The sequence below is a fragment of the Nelumbo nucifera genome, chromosome 3 (genome assembly GCF_055504915.1).
Source record: "Nelumbo nucifera cultivar China Antique chromosome 3, China Antique-T2T, whole genome shotgun sequence".
Lineage (NCBI taxonomy): Eukaryota > Viridiplantae > Streptophyta > Magnoliopsida > Proteales > Nelumbonaceae > Nelumbo > Nelumbo nucifera.
In genome coordinates, this window is record NC_142651.1 from 47242440 (window position 1) to 47254450 (window position 12011).

General features: G+C 43.8%; 2 non-coding genes across 2 annotated transcripts; both read left to right on the top strand.

The window, feature by feature from the left end:
• The first annotated feature begins 2212 nt into the window (after positions 1 to 2212).
• TRNAY-GUA (transfer RNA tyrosine (anticodon GUA)) lies at positions 2213 to 2305 on the top strand. Its single transcript has 2 exons — positions 2213 to 2249; positions 2270 to 2305. It is a non-coding gene; the product is annotated as a tRNA-Tyr (tRNA).
• Positions 2306 to 2479: 174 nt separating this feature from the next.
• Positions 2480 to 2572, top strand: TRNAY-GUA (transfer RNA tyrosine (anticodon GUA)). The gene is made up of 2 exons: positions 2480 to 2516; positions 2537 to 2572. It is a non-coding gene; the product is annotated as a tRNA-Tyr (tRNA).
• The last annotated feature ends 9439 nt before the right edge of the window (positions 2573 to 12011 follow it).

Below are 12011 nucleotides of genomic sequence, written 5' to 3' on the forward strand. Positions count from 1 at the left end.
CGTTTTGGCTGGTGCCACGTCCAGCATTGCTGGAAGAAGCCATGAATGCTGAGTTTTTTGGAAGAAGGAACTATAGAAGCTTAAAGGAAGGCTTTTAGAAGCGTATTCCCAAAGACGGCGCCAAATGATGCGAAACGATCCGGGCACTCCTAGCTGGCTGCTGACTGGCTCCTTGCTGGTAATGGACGACACATGAGAAGACGGAGGTGAAGGATTCCCGGGGGATTTACCCAGTGGGAATACTCCGAAGCTTAAGTTAGAACGCTGGGGAAGAAGAAAAGAGTATAAAAGGATAAGAGTGTAGGTCGCGCTAGATCACTATGTCTTGAGATTAGCTCGTGAGCAAGTAAGATGTTATGGGCCCGAGCGTAGGATCGCGTCACGGGTCGTTCCACGGCAGGAACCCCTGATCTTCCCTTGCCTTTGGTCTTACGCACAGACCCTATTTTGCCTATCTAGTGGGTGATTTGTCCAAGAGACCACCCGAACTCTCCCTTGGGGTGATTTGTCCAAGAGACCACCCAAACTCTCCTCACTCTTTTCTTGGCTGGAAAACTGAATGCTTTATTTCAATTCGTGGCTCCTTAAATAGGAGATTACAGAAGGAAATTCCTAATTAAACTCAAACTCCAATTTGAACTCAAACTCCTAATTACCTACTCCTATTGGTAACTCACTCTTACTTAAGATAAGATAAAGATGAGATTAAGATAAAGCTAAGGGATAAGGGATAAGATAAGGATAAGGTAAGCTGGCAGCGAGTTGGCTTGATGTGTCTGGATAAGGGTGGGCCCACCTCTATGAGCTGTCGTGTGGGCCCCGCTCTACTGCTGCTGCCGGGTGCGTGCGCGCGGCTCATGGTGCCACTGCCGCGCGGTGCATGCGCGCAGTGCTGCTGCCGCGCAGTGCGTGCGCATGCCTCAGGGTGCCGCTGCCGTGCACGCGCCTCATGGTGCTGCTACCGTGCTGCTGCCTGGCGGTGCATGCTGTGCGCCATGGTGCCGCTGCCGTGCGGTGCCGGGCGTGTGCATGGTGCGTGCTTCCGTGCGGTGCGGCGGTGCGCGCTGCTGCCTGGCGATGCGTGCTGCGCACTATCGGCGGTGCATGTTGCAGTGCTGCCAGGCGGTGCCCACTGTTGTGCGGCCTGCTGTGCGGCTGTTGCCTATGACTGCGCCGCGGTGCCTTGTCGAATGGTGTGACCATAACATAAGAGTTCAAGTTTAGATCTAATTCGAGAGAGCGTTCTCCCCTTCGATAAAAGGGCTTTTATAGGAACGTTCTTGTCAAATCGGGTGTAACCGCCACTGGGCTCCTGCCACAGTCGCTACCTGTTAGGGCTGCGCAGGTGATCGTTACAATGTACTACCCGCTTGGATGAGTGACACGTTTTAAAGGGACAGGCACGCTGCCATCTGTCGAGAGACGTGGGTGCAGACTGTCAAATGGGCAGGACTGCACCGTCAGTCGAGAGACGTGGTGCAGTCTGACGAATACGGTCTTGTCAGATAGAAGCTTCCTGAGAGAGTCGTGTTGCTTAGTCACAAGCTACTTTGTAGCAAGCTCTTAGAAGTATTTTGATGTGACCCTCATCAAGGTTGGTCTTTGGGGCAGTTCTTACTGGAGCGAGTTGGTTTCCCTAGCTCGCAAGCTAAAATAGTCTTGGAGTATTCCCTTCTTCTCGGTAGCTCGGGGGACCTGGAGCTTGCATTGTAGCGAGCTCCCCCTATAGCGAGCTGCTCTACAGGCTCATTACTTAGCTGTGGTCAGAGCATGACGCTGAGTTATTGCTCATGCTGAGTCGGATCCACATGTCATCGTCTCAGTAGGTCGGGTCAAATCATCCTCCATCAATTAATCTATTAAATGGGGACTTTTCTCTACACTCAGTCTAGTTAGAACTTAGATGGATCCCTCCTTAATTGAAGATTGTATTCCCGCAATTCGCACATTCATTTGCATATTTACATTGGGAATATCTCTATACTTATTGAATGGCCGATTGTTTTGTGAGGACCAAATCCCATTTCCTATTGAATGGCCGATTGTTTTGTGTGTGACGCTATAGATCAACCATTCTGCCCAAATAGACCAACCTAATTTTTGGTTTACGAATGCTGGAAAATCTTGACTGTGATAACGATGTACACGTACATGGTTGGCCTTGGAGAAGATTCTTTCGTGCATGAAAAATCGTTAGTTTATTTTTCCCAAGCCGATCTTAGCTCAGTTGGTAGAGCGGAGGACTGTAGTTGGAATTCAACCTTCAGACATCCTTAGGTCGCTAGTTCGAATCCAGCAGGTCGGACTTTTATTCTTTTGTATTGATATTTTCTTTTGCCATTTGATGGGAACTTGGAACCCTTAGGTCGCTGGTTCGAATCCGGCAGATCGGACTTTTTCTCTTTTGTATTGATGTTTCCAGAATTTGGAACTTATAATCAGATAAATTAGATGATTGAGCTCCACTTTGACCAATTGGCCGACCTTAGCTCAGTTGGTAGAGTGGAGGACTGTAGTTGGATTTCAACCTTCAGACATCCTTAGGTCGCTGGTTCGAATCCGGCAGGTCGGACTTTTATTCTTTGTATTGATGTTTTCTTTTATCATTTGATCGGAATTTGGAACCTATTATCAGATAGATTAGATGAGTGAGCTCCACTTTGTTCAATTGGTAGAGCGAAGGACTGCAGTTGGAATTCAACCATCGGGTATCCCTAGGGCGCTTGTTCGAATCCGGCAGGTTGGAATGTTTTTCCTTTTTGTATTATACATTTTCTCTTTAATACCATTTGATGGGAATCAAGAAAACCTATCGTTGGGGTCTCACTTATATCTCGATGTAGGTAGGCTTGTAAAGATAAAATGATATCCGAAATTTGGATTTGACTCCATCTCATCTAAAATATAAATCTTATTATATTGTAATATTATTAATTTTCATATATAAATTTTATTTAGTTATATTTAAAATTATAAAAATATATATTTTTATATTATATTACATATTAATTTATATATAATAAATTCAGTATATATATGTATATATTTACATTAATTTATTATATATAAATTAAAAATAATTAATTTTTTATTTTTTGTATTTAAAAAATTAAAGTGGAATCAAATATAAATATCAATCTGATATGAATCTGATCGGGTTTCGGATTGGATCCTGATGCAAGTTTTCAACAATTGGGATCGGAATCGGATTTTGCTGAATTTGACTTATTACAGCCTTACATGTAGGAAGACTCCACCTTAGCTGCTTAGCCAACCATAACGCAATTAGAGCGGAGGATTGTAGTTGGGTTTCAACCATTAGATATCTTTAGGGTTGTCAATTTATACCCTAGCTAGCGGGTATCCATTCCTTCCTGTCTCAATTGGTAGGTTCTTTTGCATGAAAAACAGATTTTTAGGTGGGTATTGATGGTGTGCGATCTGGAAGCTCCTAACTGAATGACAATTCAAATGTTGGTTGGCTGCTCGAATTGCAAGACAAATGAATCAGAGAACCTGGGATGCTAACTCGATGAGGTCGCTCCGATGCTTAAGTCAGTAATGTGAGTGGCGAGCTAAGAATTTGTATACTAATAGGCTAGGGAGCAAATAATTGCGCGTACCTGGGCCTCAGGGGTTGGTGCCCTTATATAGCTGGGCTACCGTAGGTCTTGCGGAACACTTCCGAGATCTTCGGCCTGAGCCGTAGAAGTCCGTTTCTGGAAGGTGGAAATCTCGCTAACTGATGAGGATTACTGTTTCCCTCTGATTCGGACGAGATAAGGTAAATGTCTACAGTTACGCGATGTGATCCCGAAAGGCTCGGGGACAGTTGTTAGGATTCTAGATATTTGCCACGTGTCACTTTGGCAGGCTTGGTCATCCCAAGATACCCAGGCTTCAACGCTATTTGAGGTGACTGAAGTACCCGAGGTAACCTGACCTGCCTAGATGACCGAAAGTGTTGACCCAACCTGCCGAGGTGGCCGGGGGTATTGGCCCGACCTCCCGAGGTGGCCAGGGAGGTTCAGCCAACCTGCCAAGTGGCTGAGGATGCTGAGTCATGTGTCTAGTCACCAAGTTGTGTCCACGTGTCCGCTGCTTACTAGGTTGGGCCAAATCATCCCTCATTAGGTATGAATAGGAATGGTATTAGGCTAAATTTGATTCTTTCTACCCTGCATATTGTGAATTTATGTATTAGGTGTTGAACTTAATAATATTTTAAATTTATGTGTAATTGATATCTTATGTATTTTCTACATGTTTTAATTAAATAATTTAGTTGGTCTAATTTCTACCTTGCATCTACATGTTTTGATATTTGTTTGTGTTATTTTTACTTGTTTATTATATATATATATATATAGGAAATTAAGGAAATTAGATGCAGGTTGTAGACCAAACCTCCCCAAACCCATCTAGTCCGGGTAGGGTAAGGTAGGGGTGGGTTTGTATTTTGAAAATCCAACCAACTACGAGGTATGGGTTGGGACATCTAGGGAGGTGGGTAGGGTCTAGAATGTACAAAACCCTCCCCAAACCCATCTCGTTACCATTCTTACATATCCTTAGGTCATTGGTTCAAATTTAGTAGGTCTATTTTTTTATGATTTTGTATTTATATTTTCTTTTGTAATGATGGGGGCAAAACCGTCCTCGAGGTAATTAGACATGTGGCAACCATAGGAGAGCTACAATTTGACCAACGAGTCGGACCTCGACGACCTCGGGACACAGGGGACCACCTCGGGAGTCATGGTTCACCTCACCCAACCGTGCATAACTCGCTCACCAAGGAGGAGTAAGTTATCCCAAGTTGGTTTCGAGACCAACCAACTAATGGATCGAAAAGGCAACCGAGCTATCAATTGGATGAGGTAACTTCTGCCTAGACGAGCTACCTTGAAGGGTGAGGTCCGAACTTCACCACATGTCCAAGAGACAACCATCTGGAAACCCATGCAGCAAAGTTGCCAACACATATGACAGCCCCGTCAGACAACGGTCCCCGGGTCCACTCCATGCATCTATAATGTGGCGAGCAAGTCAGCTAAGCATGTAACACTTGAGCGCCAGGTGGCCTTGACTAATCTCCAAGTGTCCTAACCCAGCTCGTCGATTAACTTGACAATCAGAGTTCTAAGCCTAGGATGTCACCCTTGGGCCACACCTCATCACTCCCCTTATAGGTGAACACCGAGCTACTCTGAAGACCTCACCAATTTTGATCTAAATCAATTGGCGTTGTCTGTTGGAATTCTCTGAACAAAATCATCTTTAAGTTTACTTTCACTCTACTGGCATGTCCTAAACTTCCCGACACACCCATCGGATTTCTCACCATTCCCCCGGTGAGACCTCTCGAGGAGTCTCTTGAGAGGAATTCAATGATCTAGTGCAGATAGTCAAGGATATGAACCTCAGAGTCCATGCATGCAACGCACTCATGAAGATTGGTAGGCAGGCCACGTGAGATGCGGCGATGGAAGCATCAACACAATCGTTTCTTCCATTAACAACAACAAAACCATCAGCTGCCACCACCTCGTAGAGATCTCACAACTCAGTAGATCTAATAGAACCAGGTTGTCCAACCTGTCCAATAGATACATCAAAGCCAACCAGCTCCACTAGTGCCTTTGCCTACCGTTCCTCCAACTCAACACAACGAAAGGCATGATGAATGAAGAGATAGATCACCTTCTCGCCATGATAGACACCAAGGAGAGCGGCCCAAGTGGAGAAGGGACGAAGGACAAGATTAGCATGAAAGACATCATTGTTGACCAAAACCACCTGCTCGGGGTTCATATATTTCTAGGGAGTTGAGTACATCATTGTTGACCAAAATCACTCTTCGGCCGACGTTTGGGTTGAGCGAAGGGAACACCGTGACATGCATGACTCCACTCACTAGGAAGTTGTAAGTAGACAACTTGTAGCATGCCACACGTGGCAAAAGCATCCCCCTATTCTAGAGATCCTAATGGAATCTCGACCCCCAGGGTAAGAGCCTGACTTTTGAGACATATGGTGGTACAAACGACCCTATAGACCATATGAAGAGTTTTCAAGCTTTAGGCCGCGTTTGGCAAGTCTTTCCGCATGGGCTTTGAGCTGTTTAGAAGCTCGGAAGCCTGGATTCTAGGCTTTTCCCGTTTGACAATGGAAAGATCTATTGGGAAAAAGCTCCAGCACATAAAAGACACCAACAGCCCGAATTCGGGCTTTTTCAGGAATCTTCAAATTTAGTTTTTACAATCTTTTAGTGCCTCGTCTTCTTCGAACGTGTGGCACGATGCACACGCTTGGGAGAAAATGGGTTATCATTCCACAAAAAACTATTTGAATGTATAAATGGGACCTACCAATGATATGTGGGGCTCACCTTGAAAAACCTACATGGGCCCTACATGCATGCCCACCAATGGCATGTGGGCCCCACATACATGTCCACCAATGGTATGTAGGGCCCACCTTGAAAAATGTATGTGGGCTCCACCAATGGTATGTCGGGCCCGCCTTATAAAATGTATGTGGGCCCCACACACATGTCCACCAATGGTATGTGGGGCTCACCTTGAAAAATGTATGTGGGCCACACATACATGTCCACCAATGGTATGTTGAGCCCACCTTATAAAATGCATGTGGGCCCCACATACATGTCCAACAATGGTATGGGGAGCTCGACCCATTCATGGGTCGGGCCGGGCCAGGCTTTTACTCTTTATTAACAGAAAAATGTTAGGCCCGAGCCCGAGCCTGAAGCCCGACCTAATAAAAGAAATTCGAATTTTTCCCTATTCAAATGGACATTATCTATTTTAATTCAGATGTTTTTTTCCCCTATTTAAATGAACAATGGGCCTACAAGTGAATCAACAACCTTCTTAAATCAAAAAATTTATTCAAATGGACATCACATAGGGTTTTTACTTAGGTTTAACTATAGGTCGAGCCGGGTCGGGCTCGGGCTAGGCTATTTTGGCAAAGCCCGAGCCCAGCTCGAATTTTATGCGGGCCGGGCTTTTTGGCCCAAGGTTAAGCCTGCGGGCCAAAAAGCCTATTCAAGCTTGTCCGAGGGCCGGGCTGGGCCGGGCCGGTCCGTCGGGCCACCCGGCCCATGAACAGGTCTATGTGGAGCCCACCTTAGAAGATGTATGTGGGTCCCACATGTTAAATTAAAGGTTTATTGGCCCACACATAAGACATTCATATACCTAACAACGATATTTTCATAACATTACCAAATGGTCTTCTAAATTTTATGGTCTTTCCTGAGATCTATGAAAAATATTTCAACCAAACAGTCTTGGTCTTCCAAGATCTATTTGCAAAAGCTCACCCTTTCTTTTAACTATCAGATCTTGTAACAAATCTTCTGAAAAAGACTTGCCAAACAGGCACTTAATGTTGTTCCATGGTGCTTTAGAAGCCAACATGTGTTTAGCCTTTCCCACTACTTTTAGGAAAGTAGCTAGACTATCGTATTCTGGGCTGCCACTTTGCTCTATCGTGAGTTGGTCCCAGTTCACTGAGTTTTTTATTACTCATTTTGTGACAAATTGTAGGTGCCAAAAAATGACAGTGATGTTAATGCACATCAAGCAAAATCAAAATCCCAGAGAAAGTTTGTGGGCATATGTGCAAAGGTTCAAAAATGAGGCATTGGAGGTAAGCGACCTTGATTCGACTGTTGAATTAGTAGCAATAGTTTGAGGTGTCAAGGACAAGCACATTGGGTTCTCCTTGACAAAGACACACCCATAGACCATGAAGGAGTTTTTGAGTCGAGCAATGAAGTACATGAATGTAGAGGAAGCATTCCAGATGACGAAAGAAGACAATGGTGAGAAGGGTGAAGGATCATCAACACGATCTCGAACTCCTACTTGAAAGTTTGAATTGTACACGCCCTTAAACGCCCCCCTCCCCCTAAGGTCAGATCCTGATGCAATTCCAAAATGAAGAATTTCTGAAGTGGCCACTTCGCTTGAGGGGGAACCTAGTGAAACAAAACCTGAAGAAGTATTGTAAGTTCCACCATAGAGTTGATCATGACACAGAAGACTGTTGAAACCTGAAAACTAAGATCAAGGAACTGATCTTGAGAGGTAACTTGAAGTAGTTTTTAAAGGACAGTCGAGCTACAAACAAGTAGAAAGCGGTTTGACGATGTAGACGAGCTCCTGGATGACATTGCAGGTATTATAAATATGATTGTACGAGGCTCGACTGTAGCAAGATGTAGCCGGACCACAAGGAGAGCTTCAGTCCAAGAGTTGTGAACTGATCAATGAAACCAACTTGTAAAGAAGCCAAAGACTAGTGAGCCCATAGTCTTCACCGACGACAACCTAACGGATGTTCGGTTTCCACACGACGATGCCCTTATTGTCTACATGACCATGGTGAATTATTTGGTAAAAAGAATTATGACTAGTTCAAGAAGTTCAACTAACATAATGTTCATCGCAAATTTTGAGCAGATGAAGCTAGACAGGAAGAAACTAGCCCCAAGCGACCTACCTCTGGTCGGTTTCTCAAGGGAGGTAGTTAGACCAATCAATAAGATTTTCTTGTCAATAACAACGGGGACCATGCCGAGACAGGCTAGTGTGATGACAAAGTTTTTGGTAGTCAATTCACCCTCACCATACAACATTGTTTTTGGTATACCCCTAATGCACGCTCTCCACACCGTGGTCTCAACATACCACTTGGCGATGAAATTCCCAACCAAGAATAATGTGGGGATTGTCTGGGGTAACTAGCTCGAATCAAGGCAGTGCTATATGGTGGCACTAAAGGGGAAGCAACCCACCAAGGATGAGAACCCAAGGAAGTTGAAGAAGAAACTAATGCCCGAGAACAAGGAAGTCGTAGCCGTCAACTTAGACCGACCAACAGAGGAGGCTGTTAATATGGCCTAGCCCGTCAAGTAGACTATAGTAGTACCCATCTCGATGGTAGATTTTGATAAGACAGTCCAAATTAATTCCCTCCTCCCTCCGGATTTAAGAGACGAGCTGGTAAGGTTTCTTTGTTTAAATTTTGATGTATTTGGTTGGTCCACAACCAACATTATAGGGATCAACCCTTCAGTCATAACTCATAAGCATAATGTCGACCCAATTGTTAGACCTCTAGTGCAAAAAAGAAGGAAGTTCTCTCCTGAGTGCTTGTAAGCGATAGAGGAAGAGGTCAAGAAGCTATTGATGCTGACTTCATCAGGGAGGTGTACCCCGACTAGGTCAGCAACGTTGTACTCATAAAAAGGTGAAGAGAAGTGAAAAATCTATATAGACTATATTGACTTAAACAAAGCCCGCCCTAAGGATTGCTTCCCATTACCTTGGATAAACTACCTTGTTGATGCGACTTTGGGTTACGAGCAGCTCAATTTCGTGGATGCAGTTTTTGGCTATAATCAATTTTTGATGACCCAAATGACGATGAGAAAACTTCTTTTGTAATAGAAATCAGTTTATTTTTCTATAAAGTAATGCCTTTTGGCTTAAAAAATGTTATGGCCACTTATTAGAGACTTGTAAACAAAATGTTCAAAGAGTTAATAGGAAAAAAATGTTGAAGTGTACATCAATGATATGGTGGCTAAAATCCGAGCTACTCACAATCATATAAACAACTTGAACGAGATATTTGGGGTGTTGAAAGAGTACCAACTTAAATTCAACCTGAATAAGTGTGTTTTCGGTGTCACCTTGGAAAAATTCTTGGAATTCATGGTAACTTGGCATGAAATCGAAGCTAACCTTGAGAAGGTTCAGAACATATTAGACATGCAACATTTGATGTCTGTTAAATAAGTTCAATGGCTAACTGCCCGAATTGATGCTCTTAGTTGATTTATCTTGAAGCTCAGAGGTCGATTCTTACCATTCTTCAAAACCATTAAAAAAGCTAAGGACTTTGAGTGGATGCTAGAATGTCAAACAACCTTTGAAGAATTGAAGCAATACCTCAACTTGTTTCCTTTGATGACAACACCTGACCTAGGAGAAGTATTATTTCTTTACCTGTCTATTCACGATGAGGTCATAAGGTCGGTGCTCATATTAAAAGTGGATAATGTCTAGCATCTCATACTTTGTCAACAAGGTTCTACAAGATGCTGAGACCGGATATCCGAATATTGAGAATTTGGCCTATGCACTTATCATCTCAACTCGAAAACTCCAACCTTACTTTCAAGCACATACCGTATTAGTTCTCACTAACCAACCACTTCGGTAGGTATTAATGAAACCCGAGGTCTTGGGAAGGCTGGTTAAATGGCTGGTCGAACTCAGCAAATTCGGTGTAAGATACGATCCTCAGCCTGCGATCAAAGCGCAGGCATTGGCCAACATCATTGAATGCACCTTCGCACCAAAGCAACCCACTCCAGAAGAAGCACCTAGCCCTAGTCCAGATTTGTCGACGACATGTGTCATGCATGTAAATGGGTCGTCCAATTGGAAGGGCAGTAGTGCCAACCTCATTTTACTTAAGCCCAAAGAAGTTAAGTTAGAATATGCACTATGATTCGGGTTCAAGGCATCAAACAATGTAGTAGAGTATGAAGCACTAATTGCTGGTTTAAAATTGTCCAAGGAAGTCGGAGCAATGAAGATCATGATGTATAGAGACTCCCAGCTTGTAGTCAATTAGGTGACAAGACACTACGGGGCTCGAGATCCCGTCATGGCCAAGTATTTAGCAAAGGTATGAGGATTAGTTTCCCATTATGAAGAGTTCTTTTTCTATTAAATCCCCATGTCGTAGAATGCCCAAGCTGATGCACTATCGAGGCTAGCCAGCTTGGTGGATGTCAATTGCTAAAGAACTATGTATGTCAAGGATATACAACAACCCAACATCTTGGATACCCTTATTGTCGAGGTCTCTCTAATGTTGGTACCCGAACCAAGCTAGAAGGACCCAATACTGAGCTATTTGCAAACAAGATCTCTACCTCCAGATTGTTCGAAAGCCAAGAAATTGCAATTGAAACCAGCTTGGTATGTTATTATCAAGGACCAGTTGTATAAGGAATCATTCACCCTACCATACCTCAAATGTCTCAAGCCTTCTGAAGCCAAACGAACACTTCATGATATCCATAAAGGGATGTGCAGAGCACAACTGAGGGGGCATGTCACTAGCCCAAAAAGCACTTCGACAGGGGTACTATTGGCCCACAATGAAAGCCGGCACACTTTGTTTTGTTAAGAGTTACGATTGCTGCCAATACCATGCCAACATCCCTCACCGGTCGGCAACCGACCTCCAGTACCTCATTAGTCTATGGTCATTCACGCAATGGGGAATTGACCTACTAGGACCTTTTCCTCCTGCTTCAAGACAACACAAACAACTTGTGGTCATGATAGTTTACTTTACCAAGTAGGTAGAAGTTGAGTTGTTAGATATGATTACATCCCGAAACATATAGAACTTAGTGTGGGGAATTGACCTACCTCGAGTGCTAGTTTTGGACAATGGAAAATGGTTTGATGACATCGGATTTCAGAATTGGTTCAAGGAGATGGGCATCTGCCAGTAGTTTACCTCGGTTAACCATCCTTAAACTAATGGTCTAGCCAAGGTGACCAACCACACTTTGCTTCAAGGGTAGAAGACACGGTTGGACAGAGCTAAGGGGCATTGGGTGGAAGAACTCTCGAGTGTGCTATAGGCATACTGGATCATGAGTAGGATGGTCACTGGGGAGATACCCTTCAACCTAACATATGGGACAGAAGTTGTGACTCCAACTGAGATCAAAGTACCCACATTACGAACCAAGATCTACGAGGAAGACTATAATGAAGACGAGCTCAAGAACAATTTGGACTTAATTGAAGAAGTAAAGGACCAATCCTACATATGGACTACAACCTACTGGCAACAAGTATCTTGGTACTATAACGCTTGATTCAATAAGAGAAAATTTAGGGTTGCAACCTCGTCCTCAAGAAATTGATCATGTTGGAGGCTGG